The following is a 17351-nucleotide window of genomic DNA, read 5'->3' as shown; positions in this document are numbered from 1 at the left end:
ACAGGCAGGTTTCTTGGAGCCGTGAGGGGTTCCTCACTGCTTTGTTCCCTCTGTGGGGGAAGTTCGTCATTTCCACATTTCCCTGGTGACCACACAGTGAATTAAGAGTTTTAGTTGCCTGTGGCCCATAATGCCACACACAGCTTTGTTTAACAACCAGGTGCTAACTGGGAGCAGAAGAGAATAGTCGGGTTTGCCTCATCCCCAAGTCTGCGTATGGGGACAGACATGTCCCCATTCCTGGGACATTTCCGCATTCCAGACAGTCCCCATTCCTGGGCAGCCAGCGCCCTCAAGGGGTGCTGGATTCCCTGTGATGAGGCCGGGCAGGAAGAGCAGCACAGGGCAGGTCCCGGGCTGCAGCCATGAGGCTCTTCCCTCTGCACACCCCAGTGGCTGCAGCCGGACACCTGCCCTGCTCGGCCAGCGCCCGCTCTTCCCGCTCCAGCTGGCGAGCAGGAATGGAGAGACTCAGGGAGAGCTCAGGATTATTCATGATGCCTCTAGCTCTGGTAGGTGTGGACTCCCCTTTGCTTCCTTCCTCCCTCCGAGCCAGGGAACATTGTGGTTTTTCCAGGTCCTCTTTTTTTTTTTCTTTCCTCCAGCAGGACCTGGGATTTTGCAGGGAGATTTGCTGCCCGCTGTGCCCGGTGGCAGTGCAGAGACGATGCGCCCCTTACCCACGAGGTGGCAGTGGGACTCTCTGTCCAAGGCAGCCCACCTTGGGCATGGCGGGGGTGCTCAAGGAGGTACCAAAGGCCCGAGGAGTCTCCTGCAGCATGTGCTCCTTGTGTGTGTGTAGCGGGGCACCCTGTACCCACAGATGTCTAATAAAGAGCTGCTGGGGCCATCTTGAGAGCGGAGCCAGCAGGAGTTTGGGTGCAGCTTGCCCTGGGTGCTGTGGGCCCTGTCGCTCCCTGCCTGGAGACAAGGGCGCCTGGAGCAGTGCACGGTCAGAAGAGCCCTGCTTTTCCCTTGTGTGATGGAGGGGCTTCCCTGCAGGCCAACCACAAGTCCTGGGACAACTGTAGGGCCAGGGGGGTTCTCAAGGGGGTGGCTTGGTTTGCATGTCAAGCTCTACTTAGCTCTTGGACAGATAAATACTTTTCCTTCTTCTTGGCTTACTGTCACATCCCTCCTCAAGCCTTGCAGGACTCCAACGCAGTTGCCTATTTGAAGGACAAGACAGGAGACAGAGGTAGGTCCAGGTGGTTCTGCCACGGCTGTTGTGGTGTCAGGGACCAGGCTGGCTGAGCCACAGTTTCATCAGGTGGACTGGTAACATGGGAACCACTACCTCACACTTCCATCTTTTGAGATCCAGATTCTGCCATGTGAACAAATAGTCCGCACAGACTGGAGGGTGGCAGCATTGTCCAGGCTTGTCTGATCCTTCTCCAGGAGACAGAGCAATGTAACCTTGCCCATCTTGAAGGCAGGCAGGAGCTGCGCCTAGATAAGAATGTGATGATAAATTCCTTAAACTACAGCCCCCGCAGGGCCCTGCAGTGGTGCTGGCTGGATGGCTTGGCCTGATACAGGGTTTCATTTCTTGAGAAGGCCAATTATTACCCATTATGGCTGCTCAGTGATGTGCTTACCTGCCTTCAAGAAAAAGCTTTGGGGGGAAAATTTCACCTCCCTCTCATCTGTATTCTGTTTGAGGTGGTAACTGCTCCGAGGGATGAGGCTCACCTGGGAAATGCTGTGTAGATTTAAAAGGTTTAAGTAGTCTTTTGATAGAGAAATACTGAGGGGTGGAGAAAATCAAACCCCCAAGCCCTTCTTTGCGGTGCTCCTGGGAATGGGTGGTTACAGGCTCGTATGAGGCCAACTTCAAGACTGTCCCCAACTATTGCTTCAGCAAAGGTGAGTCTGTGTGGTGGTTGTGTCCTGGGTCTACCTGTACTAGGCTCTGTATAAACTGCTTTGGCCTCACAATTCCTGTGCACTCACAGAGCAACTGATTCTGAACCTGAGGACAACCTAGCTCATTCCTGCTTCCTCTGTCTTGAATTCTGGATTCACAGGGATTTGCATTTCTGGGTTAGATTTTTTCTAATCCAAGGTTCCAAGCAAGCCCTAGATGAGATAAGATCCTGGTTAAGGTGGGAAAAAGGAACAGCTTTTTTTTCCAGCTGGCTGCTCTACGCTGAGCCGATTCTCCTACCTGAGCTGTGTTTGCTCTCCTGGTGGAAGCAGCTCTATTTTTGCTGTAGAAGTGATCCAGGAGGCAAAGCAGGAAGACTTGGCATTCAGGAGGGAGAAGTTGGGAAACCAGCTGTCAGCTGTGACAGTGGTCACCCCTGTGCAGTCGGGCAGTCCAAGTCCCTTCCTGTATCCTGGCAGGAATCACATTCCTCTTTCTCCATGAGGGAGGACCCTTTCTGCTCAGACTCCTTGAGGCATCGAGCCCTAAGGTCAGTCCAGCCAGGGCTGACTGACATGTTCCTCTGTCCATGTGCTTGCCTGCATTCTGACCATGGCTGGGAGTTTTAATTCCTGTTCTAGGTCAGCTGCTGCACTTTCAAAATGGTTTTAAGGAGGCTGGACACCTACTAATATCATGTGAGCCTCTCTTAGTGGTTGTGGCTTCACCAGCTCCGGGGTGACCAGAGTGCAGCAGTTGCTTAGTTCGTAGCTGAAGCAGAGGAGTGCAAGGCCCTGTGCAAAGCTCGAGGGCTGCCTCCCTGGGCTCCTGTGCTTCAGGAGCGACTCCGGGGTCCTTGTGCAGGTTGGGATGAAGGGAAGGCTGCTGTCTGCTTCAGCACTTCATGGCTTGCAGCTGAAGCCGTGACTGGGCTCCGCGTGTGTCGCTCTCTCTCTCTCTTCTGTTTTCTTTAATTACAATCTCAGAGGTAATTTCTGATGCATCATTAACACTTCTGAGTAAACAAGGGGAATTCTCCAAATTATTCGCCATGAGCACAAAGGGAAATTGGCTTTCATCATCTCCCTCTTCATCCAAGGAAGAAGCTGGTACTGAATAGGCACAGGGAGGAAGGGAGCCTCATGTCTGCTCTTGGATTCTTTGGACCAACTTGAGATGAAGCAGCGCACAAGGAGCGCAGCTTTCCCTGCGGGCGGAGAGGGCAGCAGCGCCTGCACCTTTGGTGTCCCCGTTGCTGAACTAAGGACTGGTAACTGCTGGGTCTGTAAATGCAAATTCCCTCTTGAGTAGGGGAACCTCAGGCGATGCTTTCCAGGGTTCACTACCCATTTTCACCTGGGTAACTCTGTACCTGAGTCGTATGGGAAGAGACTGGGGACAGAGCAGTTTCCAGCTTTCTCAAAAGCATCTGGAGGGCTGAGCGTGGAGGGTGACATCCTGGTTCTTGGTTGTTTGAGGCTGGAAGAAGAATATCTGAGGCCAGTCTGGGTCCAGGAAAGGACAGAGCCTGATTGACATGGAAGGCCTTGCTGTGGAGGCCCCTGGGACATAGACTGGGTCCAAAGCAGGAACTCACAGCAACGCGGATGCACGCAGGGAGGCAGCCCTGGAGGAAGAGTTGCGAACACCTCTAGCAGCTGGGGTGGCAGGAGATGGCTGGAGAAGACCTCTCTGGTGGGACGCTGGCATTTCAGCTTAGCACTTGAGGACAAGGGGCTTCCTTCAGAGGGTGGCACACAGGGCTCGGGCAGTTGCACCAGCCTGAGCCCCCCAACACCTCCGCTCGCGCGCCGTGCCAGGCGTCTGCGGAGCGACGGCGAGGCCGGGTTATTTGTATTCATGGCGCGGCTCTGCCAGCCGTGGCTCCGTTATCTGCCATGCATGAATATTATTTGAATACGGAGTTTGTCGTGACTATTCTTCCGCGTGAAACGAGGGATTTGCGGTGGGATGGGAGCCCTCCCTCCAGCTGTCACTCAGGAGGGGTTTCCTTTTCCTGTCGCGTTGGAAGCTGCGGCCCCAGCAAGGTGAGACAGTGGACACTTTTTCTCTTGTTAATATCCATGTCTAATCTCCTCTCAGAGGGGCCCTTTGTCCTATGCTGTAGCCAAGATGAGTAATTCAGGGATAGATGAGACGCTATAATTGGTTTGTGACAAATTAAAACATTTTTCCTTCGGATCTGAGAGCAGGACTGTGGTCTGGAGCTGTCAAGCGTCACAGGGGAGGGCCATTTTCAGAGTAAGCACATTGCAAATTGGCTCTGGATATGCCTCAGAGTCTGAAATTAAACTCTGGTCAGTGACTCTTCTCAGTTGGGGTCGTATTTTGGAGTAGAGGGAGGGAGGCAAAGGGAACGTGTGCGAGTGGGAGAGGCTGATCAATCAAGAGAAGGTGGGGAAGATGCGACGTTTTTGTGTTGTTCAGAGATTGCCGTGGTTGGGATGCAGGGAGCACGACCAGGTGCGATGGGAGTGAGCAGCCAAGAACCGGAGACCATTTCTGCCTGTCTTTTCCTCATGCTGCTTCCATCTTTGCCTGCCTTTCCTCCACGCTGCTCCCTATGCATCTCACCCAAGCTGGTCTAGGTGGCTCTTCCCACTGCCTCCTTCACATCCAGCAAGGAAGGACCGTGATGAAAAGTGCTGGCTAGCACGTCTCTTCTCCTTTGACATGTACCAATGCATAGCGATGTGCAGGCTGGTCCTTGCTATTTATTACTTGGATACCAGAGCTAAGGAAAGGTCCTTATGACTATGGAGTAAGGAATCAGGTAAAAGTCAGGAGTGCAGAGTTGATCTGGATGGTCAGTTTGGAGGAGCTGGGTTTGCTCACAAGGTGTTTATGAGCTGACTTTTTCCAAAGTGATGGAGGCAGAAGGAAAACCACTTCCTGCTGCAGATGCTCAATGCTGTAATGGAGAACGTAACAGCAGCAGCATCTCCATCATCTGAGATTAAACATATATTAACAGCAGGTTTGAGAAGGAAGTGGATCCATAAAGGACACATGAAAGAGGTAAGGGGAGTAGCGTGAAGGGATTGTTCATGGGCAAAAGCTAGTGAGGAAGAGAGCTCTGAGATGGGAGTTCAGAGAGTTCAGAGCCTGGAGGTTTTGGATGACCACATAAGGATGAGATCTGGGCATCTCCTGGATATGAAGGGTATAACAAGCAGGCAGGATGGGGAGGCCCAGGGTGACAAGGAGCTGGAGGCTTTGAGAGTAAAGATCACAGGATCTAGCTTAGCTATGGAAAGCATAGATGCTGCAAATCCTGAAAGGCAGGATCAGATGGTGAGCTGTGACTGGTGTCACTGGCATTAAGACGTTAGCTAATCCGGTTTAAGGGGATAAGCCCAAGAAAAACTGGAGAGACCTAAATTGGAGCCTGTCACTCTCCTGTGGAAAGCAGAAGTGGGGAGGAGGGGGATATGCTAAAGAGACCCTGGATAGTGGGTGAGAAACATAGGTGAGCTGGAGGCGTACCCTGGAGATGGAGAGTCATGAGGTATCCTGTGAGAAGGCATGGCAGGAATTGCTGGGAAGCAGCCCTGCAGTCTGGGTGGAGAAACACAGGCCTCCACCTGTGTCTGTGAGAGGCTGTGGGACAATAATAGGGGTGCTAACACTGTGGTGGCCACAGACTCTGCCAAGGCAGAGATTGGGATGAAAGGGATACTGGATGCATGCAAGGAGGAGGTGAACCACAAACAGAAAGTGTGTTTACAAGGCAGCAGATGCAGGAGGCTTACAGAAGCTTCCGTGCCTTGAAGTGTCAAAGTACTACAAGAATTCCTATTTTATTTATTTATTTTGATAAATACCTAGTCCTAACAAGAGGACTGGCGGGTTTGTAGGAATGTTTGTGTTCCTAGGTGCAGTTACCTGAACAGAACCTCGGAACTACTGTCCCCCCATGGTTGTATTCAGTCTCCTATGCAGTTTGGATTGCCAACCATCCTCCTCGGAAGCAGGATATCTCCCATGTTGATAGTTAGCTGCTGCCTTTCCATGGTGTCCTCCTTTGTGATGAGCTTCTGCTCATTTCACTGCTGTTCACAATCTCTCCCTGTCTTCCTGGTGAATGACGAATGAAAAAAAAATAGGTTAAGCACAGATTGGCTTTCTGAATGTCCCCAGCTTGCTGAGGGCTTGAGAGAGTGGGAGAAGAGCTTGCACATCACTCCTGAAGTGCCCCGCTCTCTGGTTTGCAGGAGCACATCGTGTCCAGGGGTCTGCAGACCACACACTTCTTTTGGCAACTCAGATCCCAACGATATCCTTATAACTTGCTGAGACTTTGGAACCTGTGATGGCATAGAGTATTGCAGCTAAATTGTTTAAGGGAGGGGAAGAAAAGGAGAGAAAATGAGAGAAAGCGGGGGAAAATCTGCTTAAGCAAAGGTTGCCTGTGGCTGAACAACGTGGTTAAGTGGAGGCACTTAATGAAATGTTTGCTGTGTTTCAGAATTCGTGCTCAACTTGCTCAAGTGTGGTATTGCAACAGTAGAATTCCCTTCCTTGGGCAAAAGGATAGCTAAAGTTCAGTTTCCTTGCTGATGAGGATAGAATAAATATTTATTTATATACTTTTTTTATCAATATTGCTGAATGTTTTTCAAAAAGGGGACAAGGGAAAAGACTGGGGGTTTTTAACCAGACTTGCTAACTAGAAATTACAAGTGTTCGAAGAAATCATAGGTGTAGTTTCACTACATACATAATTTTCTGTATTACAGCTAAGTAATTTTGGGATCCTCTGGGCTGCAGAATGGTTCTTTGGCATCTCAGAAACCAACCTCCAATAGCGCATGCTGTGTGCTAGGTGAAACTGGTGAGGCTAGTAGTAAATCTACAGAAATGCAGTGATTATGGTCTGGGAAGCTTATATGATGCATATCAAAGCCAGTATGTGAATTGCGTAAGTGTGATGTAGGTCTGGCACTAAAACGATAAGAGTCATATCAAGGGAATAACTTAATTAACTGGGTTTGATCAAAGAACTATATGAATTCAATAGCCCAGTTTTCAGAGCTAAATGATGAAGTTTAGAAAAACTGTACTTGACGCAATTATCAATTTTCCTGTCCAAGCAGCTTTGAAGTTGTATTAAGAAGGGACAGTCTATTGTTCCATTTAGGACAACTTTTTCCCTCCCCAAGTGATCAGGAGGCAGAGGGGCTCTCTCTCCTTTTCAAGTGCTCATTTGAAATGGTCTGAGGCATAATAAACAGGGGATGCCAAGGGGAACAGTATCTCTGCTTTCACAAATTAATTGTTTCGGATGGTGTAAACCAGAAACAAAGAGTTGTCCTTTGCCTGGCACTCCGCAAAATGTCTTAATTTCCCTATGGCTTTCATTTTGCTTAGGATTTTGGAGAGGAAGTAGTCCTGTTAAACTTCCTAGGAGCCTGGACCTTTTGGTTTTGGTCCCTGTAGCTTGGCTGCACAGCTACAAAGGGAAGGCTGTTTAAATAGGACACTCAGTATTACAGCAAAGGAGTTAGGCTGTAGAAAGGTTTCTAGGTGACTTATGTTCACCAGCTTGGATGTGTCTACACCTACATCATTATCTGGTGACTTGAATTTCTTTGCAGGGTGATTCTTGAGGCAAAAGACAGAGAGAAGCCTCTGGACAGCCTGAACCACAGCCCTAGCCCAAACATATTGTCCCTTTGAGTGTTTTCTTCTTGGTGGATTCCTCATTTGACAGCTTACATGGCTACTGGAATCAGGTGTGCACTGTGTTTAACCAGAGCATATAAAGCAGTAATTTAGGAGATGTAAGCAGAGGTGCTCCACCACAGTTCCCTTAAGCTAGAGGAGGTGACATTTCTCCTCCTGCAGGATTAATCATATTTTAAAACTGAATATAGCTACAAGGAAGCTGTGTAACTGCCCTGCAAAATGAAAACATCACTAATTCATATGCTGAATTCACTCTTAACCTCCCATGAAGACAGTGCTGAAAGAGAAAAAGATGTCCTCTGTTGAGAGGATATCAAGGGGCAAATAACCCTAAAACACAAAGTTATACCCAGTCCTATGTTTCTCTATTGTTTCAATATTTGTAAATAAAATACCTTTCTAAAAAATTAGTAAGGAAATGGTCAAAAGGATGCTGTGCATTGATCTGCAGACCATGTCACAACCCCTGCTTTTGATGCAGCTTTCCTGACTGTCAAACAGATCCCATGAAAACACTTCAAGGCAAAAGCCTTTGAACACTGAATGCTCTTGACTTTGGAATTGAGATCTTCAAATTCAGCTTTCTTCTCTCTCTTAGGAAATGAGCAGAGTATAACACCCCTGTTTGAATCTATACATAGCTTAGTGCTTTTGGTTGACACCTTTCTCTAAAGGTAAAGGCAGGTAAAACCTGTTGCAGAAAGCACCCGTATATTGTGTTAGGTGCACTCTTTCCATAAAGTATTAAAGCACAGGCCAAACTTCAGAAGGAACAACAGTAAAAGGCTGGTTCTCCCAATGGAATAGGGTTTTACAGTACTGTCTGAGCAGAATCTGTCCCATGTATTTGGTCCAGGAGTAAAAGAGATGTCATAGTCAGTGACACTTCTGCTTTTGGAAGTTGCAGTTTAAACTTCTGCTGAATTTTGCAACTATTCTAAGGGAAACCTAGAGGCTGGCAGCCCTGTGTTCCACCCGGTTCCATGTGTGTTCCGCCATTTGCCATTGATTTCCCCTCTTTTTGTGCAGCTAAAGTATCCCTAGCTGGCACCATGGAGACTAAATTTTGTGTTTAGCTAGAAACAGTGCAGAAAAATAGTTTTTTTTTTTTTGTTTTTCTGTACTGTTACCTTAAGAGACATCAAGATCCCTCATCAGCTCTTCCACAGAGACAACTCAAGTTGTTTGGATATAGCTTTCTTGAAAGGATATCTAAATGCCATTCATCCCTCAGTGATAGTGATGGAAGAAGAGTCCCACTCTTTCCAGTTCCTGCTACCTATCGATACAGATTCCTGCTCTTCTCCATCCCTGGGACATTGTGCTCTTTCCACCAATGAGTACTTCATTTCCAAGGCAGGAAAAACCGGAGATGGGTTGTGTTCACCAAGTGCAATGTGAGGCTGCTGTAGAAGCTGAGTAGCCTCAGAAAGGCCCTTGGGAAAGTCTAGAATTAATTCAATTTCCTTATGGCTCTAGGACTTCCCACTGCAGAACATGGATGGACTTCAGTTTTGCTCCCTGCAATTAGGCAGTTTCTCCTCCTGGGCAGAACAAGGGAATGATTTTGGAAGACTGCAAGCCCTAGGCCCTCTCGCCAAGTTCCTCCTCAGAACAGGACCAAGCGTTGCACGCAGGAGGATTTGCTCTCTGTTTGGTTTTTCCTCAGGAGTGGAGAGAAGATGGGTGCTCCTAGCCAGGAGGCAAAGCTGGGCCACACAGTCTCTGAACAGTGAGGGCAATTAGAGATCAGAAGAACTGGGGTGGCTTCGTCACATTTCCCTGCTGCCGTTCTGGAGGTGATAATATAATTCATATCAGAAGAGTTAGTGGGCTGAAAATGAATTGGAGAAATCAATCCAGAGGGTATAAATGAATTAGCATGTAAATGAGGACACTTGCTCTACATAGTTTAATATTGCCTGCAGCTGTAAATAATTCCAGGGATGGAATCAAAAGCCGCAAACAACTTCATTTTTGCGCTCCTCCCTCGTCCGGGAGCACCTGCAGCTACGACCGACGCACCCTTACAGAGTCATTGCATTGCAAGGGAATTAAAGGCAATGAGATGTGTGTGTGTATGTATGCACATATATATATTTTTCTCCATGATTGGCCATTATTTACAAGGCTGCTGCTCGTTGTTTCTTGCCTCACCTCCCTGTGGCTGGTTGAGTGGCAGTCGCTGTCAGCCAGGCTGCGAGGGGAGGCAGAGAGCTGGGCTGGGGTGAGATCTTGTGCAGAACAGCGAGCGGTGCTGGTCACCCCGTGGCGCCTCGAAGCGTATATGTGAAATAGCAATTTCTCATCCGGGCCAGGTGCATGAGAGACCTCGGTCAAAAAGGGATGATGTAGCCCTCCTGAGGTGTCTAAGGAGCAATGGGTGGCAGAGGTGAGTGCTCAGGGAGCAGGAGCGATGTGTAAGTTACGGCAGAGAAAGGACTTGGCCATTCTGGTTCCATGGAGGGCAGAGAGCAGGTTCCCCTCTGTCCTAGGTGAGGGCAACTGTAGAAGGAGTCCCCATCCCAACAGTGACAAAAGGAAGATGGAATTGTGGCATTATAGCCCACACTGGCTGCAAGGGAGAAAAGTGGAAAAAAGTTATCCTAAGAGTTACGTGGTGAGAAGACATTTCTGGGAGACAAACATTTATCCTAAAAATGCATTGGGACTTTGTCTGAATAGTGCACAGTCTGGAAAACTGGTAGAGGTGCGGAGAAGGGTCATTAGACTGGAGAAGGCATCAGAAAGTCTGTTTGTGAGAGGAGGCTGAACGAGAACAGCTTGTTTAGCTTAACAAAATGAAGGCTGAGAGGAGACATGATTGCACAGGCAGATAAACACAAGGGAGGAGACGAGCTAGTTAATCTGAAGGCCGATGTTGATACCAGAACGTGCAGATATAAATTGGTCATGAATAAATTTCTGTGGGAAACCACGTTGAAGTGTCTAACCACCAGAGCAGAGCCTATGGACAAGCACTCAAGGGTAGTGTGGAGTCTGCAAAACCAGGCTGCTCTTACAGTAGCATCTGACTGTAAAATGGGATTATAGGAGGCCTCTCAAGATCAGACAACTGTGTTTTGTGATCTGGGAAGTCCTACGTATTGCCAAAGCTCCTTTAATATTCTGGCAGTGGAAAGATGCAGATCTGAGGATGGCATATGTCTCATTGAGTGACTCCAAGAGCGGTTGTTGAGAGCTTTTGGAGTGGTGCTGATGACAGGAGGTTAAAGATGGTCCTCGACACTCTTTTATCAGTGCTTCCCTCTTGTTTTTGACACTGATGGATCACTGAGTTCCCTCTTTCATCAGGTTGGAGTTTCAGGTTCTGCACTAACTAGATCTCCCAGGTGGACTGGAAACACTGATTAAGATGGATAGAGTGAAAGCAAGTCCATTAAATTGTTAATAAAGAATATTACACACATACCTTAATCTGCAGCTAGCCTGACACTTTATAAAAGTACATTAGGATATAATCCAATTGAAGCCACAATATCGAGAACATCTTATCTCATCCCAAATTGAAATTATATCATATTCCTCGTTTCTTAAATTAAAAAGCTAAAACCTTTTAGTTTGCTCTCATATGCTTGTGTAAAACTTAATCAGTGGTTTTAACAACATTATTTTTCAATATGGGCCATTTCTGCTCTCATTTATTTACAAGAGAGAACTTCCTGGTAGGAGAAGTGATTCAATTTGCAGGAGGATACATCAAGCACTTAAGGATTTCGTAGGGATTGATTGATTATTTATCGTGTTATCTTGCCTGGAGACGTGTGATATGGCTGTGCTTTTCCTATCTCTCATTCCACCTAATGCTCTTCCTTTGCGTCTCGCTCCCCTCCAGTGCTAAGAACCCTCCTCTCATGTGTGTGCATGCATGTATTGAGGAAAAAGGGTCACGGAAGGCAAGGCTTGTGCTGCCTCTGTTGGGATGAAGATGCTGGACTAGACGGAGGTGAGATATTCATTTCACTGGAGGATATCCCAGAGGAATGGGAGGCGAAGGGTGGTCTGAAATTTCTGATGGATTCCAGTCACAGACTGCTGCTTAGCTATAGATTTCTAGTTGTGCAAGACCTCCCTTGTGCAAGAAGGAATTGGGACACAGAGAGACTGTACAATTTTCTGGAAGTGCAGAAAACATCCCCAAAGTGCCATCAGGCTAGTTGCCCTGGGCCTTGCTAACCTCTTTGCCTGTTTAGACTATCATTTTGGGATGAAAACTCTTTCTCTGATTACATTTGTGTAATACTTAGTTGTGGGGATCTTGAGGTGCCACCAGAATTTAATTAATCTGGAATAGTAGATGTTTCCTTGCTTTCACTATTAGTATCCTGCATGCCTACTGCACAGCAAGGAAGAAAAGCTTTTTATTTTAAGCAAGAAAACAGCAATGAAAGCAAAAATGCAAACCAAACTCTCAGCTGTTTGGACTGTGATCATCTTTCTGGCAGAGTGAGGGACAGGGATTAAGGATACTTGAGATTTATTCTTTTCACTGCTACAGATTTTGGCAAATAGCTCTTTCTGCCACAGCTTTTTCCTAAGTAGTTTGGGATCAGCTGGGTTTATTCTTTTATAACAATTGGAGTGATGGAATTGATCTCTTCTGGTGAAAATAAACATAGAAATCTTGAGGCATGACTCCAAAAAAACTATGAGCCTGCAAGAAAACACCATGGTCAAAACAAAATACTCTTGGTTTCGCTTATTTTTTGATTGCTTTCTGATTTTTAGGGTTCCTGTTTCAGGCATTGCGTTGAAGTGGCAAGGTAGAGAATTGTTTTAAAATGGGAACCATAATCCCCTGGCTCCAGGAGCACAGACTTGAAAGAGCAGCAGATGCCTCGTGAGGCACTTGTGAGTGCAGACATCGCAGCTGACTCAGCTGGCATGGAGATGAACAGCTCCAAGGAGCAGCGAGTGTCCTGCAGAGTCTTACGTATGTGATCTGCTGAAAGCAGCGGAATGAATCCCTGTATAGGATGATACATGTGCATGAGCTTTTGCAGGATTGGGGCCAATCTTTGCAAAGTACTGGGAGATGCTTGGATGAAGGGGACTACAGAAGCACAAAGTATTGCTTTATTATAATTACTGTGATTATTATCCTTAGGGCTGTCCAATTGTCTTTGTTTAGTGTGAAAATATAAAACCATTTTGGCACTTTTTTTGTGTTGTAATAAATAGAAATGCAGAAGGAAAAAAAAAAAAGCTCTTTCTAACAGTGAGAGAAGGAAAGCAGTCCCTGTGCAATTTGTTACACATCTCATATGCCTCTGACTGCTAGCTGTAGAGATATTTAGAAAGAGTGTTTAGTCAAGCCAGTGCACAGCCTCTAGAGTACATGCTTCTGGTTTGGTCCATGCTTGGTTGAACCTTTACAGCAGATTTATGGGTTTTTTTTTTGACACAGCATTGCAGGAGAGGCTTTGATTATGGAGGATGCCAACTGCACAGAGTGGGGCTAAGATGATTAATCAAATTATTTGAAAGGAGTTCGCCAGAACTGGGAAGTGACCAGTTTCCTCGCTAATCTTCAGATTGAGATGTCAAGTTGGCCTCCAGCTCAGCGCACTGAGCTCGCCAGGAGGCAGAGGGTGGAAATAAATCCGCAGCAATAAGCAACTCAGATGGGCTACAGAGAAGCAGGGAAGGCCGCTGGCCATTGGGGTGACCCAGGTAGTGCTGCGTGGTGCAGTGGGTGTCGTGAGGGCTTTGCATGCCAGGTAGGAAGAGCAGACCTGGTTTCTGTAGGTGCTTTGGAGCAGGAATAGCAAGGGGTTGCCCCTCAGCTACGAGGCTGTGGGCAGGGAGAGGGAACGGCCCGGACGTGTTGCTCTTCTGAAGGTCCCAACCAACTCCAGGTATGAGATCTCCTGCTCCCGCCCTGATTTTTGGTCCTTGCTGAGCAGGATGAGGGAGCAAACTGCCTGCTATGGGTAGACGGTGGCAGTGAGGCAGGCACAAAGTCCCCTCTGAACTCAGTGCCTGTGCTGGGTGCTCCGAGGCGCCAGGCCTTGGGTCTCGGCCCTGTCGGGGAGCATGTGGCAGTGGGGCTGGCAGGGAGCTCCGTGAGGCGGGACGCGCGGCCCGGAGCGAGGACGCGACTCGGGCTGCTGCGCGTTTCCCTTCGCCAACCAGATGGGTTCGTTGCCCATCCGCTTTTGCTCTCAGTAGCATCCCGATTTAGGCACAGTGAGAGGAAGCCAGAACGCCAGGAAAGCGCGTGCTGCCACAGTATGGCAAGACTGGCGCTGAGGAAAGGGCAGTCACGGAAGGCAAAGGTAGCAAAGGGAGCTTTGGAAGTGGCTCCCCTGCCTCTCTGTGGCCACCATCCAGCCACCACCAGGGCCCTTCAGGAGGCCCAACCTGTGCTGCACACAGGGACGCGAATGTGGCCATCGGAGCGTCCCGGCCTCCTTCCCTGCCAGGACGCATGTGCGAGGCGCGATGGAGGCCGGCCCCGGGCCTGGCACAGGCAGGCAGAGCCGCCGGCGCCGCCGTGCAGCGCCCCAAGCCCCCCGCGCGCCGCAGTCACGTGCGCCCCTCAGCTGACAGGGCGGGATGACTCAGCCAGCAGCTGTCGAGGCCCCTAAAATAATGACAAAAACAATTAGCAGTCCAAGCAGTAGCCTCTCCTTAATTATCTCCTCCGAGTTTAATTAACTAGCTAAATTATCAGCAGTAATGTAGGCATTAATTATGTCAAATTACAGTGTAAAAATCACAAAGTGTGGAAAATGTCAATTCAGCTGCGCTCACCTGCCGGGCTGAGCCGAGCGCCGGTGACAGAGGCTCAGCCTGGCGCCTCCTTCCCCGCACGGAGCCACCGAGGAGCCGGGGCCACCACGCGCTGCCGACGCTGCCACCCACTCCTTGGTGCGGAGCCATCGGGAACTGCCTGGACGGGAGCAGGCGCGGAGAGGCTGGAGCGTTTTGGCTCTGGCAGAGGGAGGGAAAGGAGCGTGGCTCCCCAAACCAGATGGCTGGGATGCTGAATTATTAAATTATGAATATTAATACAAATCAGACACGGAAGAGGTAATAATTTTGCTGCCCTACAGAAATAATTAACATAATTTTGATAAATTACATGATAAGAGAATCTCAGAATTGAGGTAGATTTATCTTAATTAATATCTTGGACTTGCTCCGAAAGGTAAATTGTTCCACTGGGGACCAGGGAAGGGTGAAGAAGGGCCCCCTGGCTCCGAGGGTCAGACCGGTTCCGATGTTTGGCTCTCCAGCGCTGTGTGTGAGTGACGGCAGCAGCGCCGGGGTGCCTGGCAGCGCAGTGCATCAGTACTCGGGCTTCCATGAGCACTTCCATGCGCGTACACAAGGCACGGGGCTTCTGCAGGAGAGACCTCGTGTCTGGAAAGGCAGCACTGAGCCTGTGCTGAGGTTTGAGCCCCTTGGGTAAAGCTCTGGCTTTAGTAGATTCTTGTGCTCAAGCTCCCCTTAACTTTGCTTGGGGTACATTTGCTCAAGTACATACGCATTGCAGCAAACACGCTCTTCTATGCACGTTTGTGTAACTCGAGACATGGATGATTAGTGACCAGTTTGCTTTTGTAGTTCATGAAATAATGTAGGCATTTCCCTTTGTGCAGCCCTAGCCAAGGACTGGGCAGTTGGGTAAAGCCACGTCTGCTCTCTGTGTTTGCACACACATGTTTTTTATCCTTTCCAGTGTATCATTTGTTAACACTTTTGCTTGTATGCTGAGAACGCAGCATCCTGCAGAGCTGGGTGAAGTTCTCCCTTGTAGGGTCAACGCAGCAGTATCAGCGCTGAATGTCTGATTACACAGCACCTAAGGGACTGGATATAACTGGGGATCAGATAAGTGAAAACATATCAGACAGGCACTGTTTTTTCTTCTTTTGCAGAGGAAACACAAGGAACTGTACAGGGCTGAACCCTTGAAGTCAACAGAAATGTGCCAGGATGGATATAAGCTTGAAAGGTAGGAGAATATTCAGTTATCAAGTGATTTTCTTCACCATCCATCAGTGTGTTCGTTGGGCTGCTTTGCTGTTGTACCATATCACTGGTTTTCCTTTAGCCCATAACAGCCCGTATGACTCTGTAGAGGCCCACGTCCCCCTCCAAGTACGTGTCCAACAAATGGACAACGTCCTTCCCCTTTGCTGAGCGGTGCTTGTTGCTGGGGTCTTTGCCTCAGTGTTGCTGCTGTTCGTCAGCTCAACCTGCTGCCTATACGTGTAAATCAATCTGAAAAGAGTAGGTGTATGAAATTTGTAGATTGCTTCATACCACATAAAATTCCGTACTCGAATTCCAGCATCACTGAAGACAGCGTAACCCCACAGCTGTAACAGAGGTGCAGCCCAGAGCAGAATCTGAAGCAGTGATTTAATCACCGAAGCGATGTACATTCCCAAAATGTAGGCAATACATATGCTTGTATGGGTGTGCATATGGAGATCATTGATAGCTTGTGGCATCAAAGCTGCAACTCAAATTAGAGGGCTAATTGCAAAATTAAAGGAAATTATGCTTTACAATGACATTTTTGCAATACTAGTTGAAGCAATCTAAGAGAAGACGTTATCTGCACATTAATGCTGTCCATTTAAATGTCCTGAACGGTTGTTCTACTGCAGCAATATTTGTAGCCTAGTTACATTTCAAGTGTGTGTCTGCTGAAGCAGTTTATAGCTCAGTTACTTACTATATTTCTGACATGGGTGAATGGGAGGAGTACAAGGAACGGCCAAGAGAGGCTGCTCTCAGGAGACTTTGGTCTTGGTCTTGAGCTGAAGAGGTTTTTAGATTCACATCCATGCTTTTGCCAGCTTAATTGGCAAAAGCTTTAATTTTTTCAGAAGGGTTAGAAATCTTGTTGATCTGTTCCCACTGGCAGTATTTCAAGCCTCAAACACTTTCCTTTTTCACAGAGCTCTACCAGTGTTAACTAATACAGCCCCAGTGAAGCATGATCTTTAGACGGGGAGATACAGTTGCACCCCATATGATTCCTTTAGTTCCTGGATCCCTGTCTCATGCTTAATCCAAAAGAGACTTTCATCTAATTTGATTCCTCCTGAATCTCCTGGACTTGCAGCTATGAAATTGTGCTGAGTTGTGGTATTTCTTGTTTTTGGAGGGCCAGAAAATAACCAGGTCAACTATAGCAGGGGTTGGGTAGGGTGGAAAGCTTATGAACCTGCCGAGTCCATTATCTCGGGGATGTTAAAATAATACATTTTAATGCCTCCTGCATCCAAATGGAACCAGAGATGATGGCCTACGACTGTAAGGAATGTTTTTGAAGGCACAAGGAGCAATAGCAGCCTTCGCTGGAATATAATTTATAGAAAACATGTAGCAGGAGAGTCTCTGTCTTACTGGGAGCTCTCAGACCAGAACTGACAGTGCTGCAGCCAGTTTCAGGAATGAAGCTCTTATAAGGAGCTGTTATTGAGCATTTTTCTCTATCAGTGTTCACTTGGAGGCATTATTACTCTGCGCTATGCAGTGAATGAGAGGAGACTTACTCCAGTGCTGCCCGGCCATGGCTAGCGAGACGCCGAGCCCGGCTATGTTAGAGGCACGAAGCAGACTGGTGTCAGGGACAGAACAGAGCTGCATGGGCCCATGCCTGCTCTAGAGCTGTCCCCATGGGCAAAAGAGTGCTGTCCCCCTCCAGATTGCCACTTGGAGATGGGGAGGCTGGAGATCCCGGTTTAACGCAGCGCCTGAGGTCGCATCTCGTGCGGCCCCTCAGACT

Source organism: Tinamus guttatus, unplaced genomic scaffold (genome assembly GCF_059628265.1).
Source record: "Tinamus guttatus ecotype Peru unplaced genomic scaffold, ASM5962826v1 Tinamus_guttatus_pri_ptg000330l, whole genome shotgun sequence".
NCBI lineage: Eukaryota > Metazoa > Chordata > Aves > Tinamiformes > Tinamidae > Tinamus > Tinamus guttatus.
The sequence above is the reverse complement of the archived record's forward strand: the minus strand, read 5'-3'. Positions refer to the sequence as shown.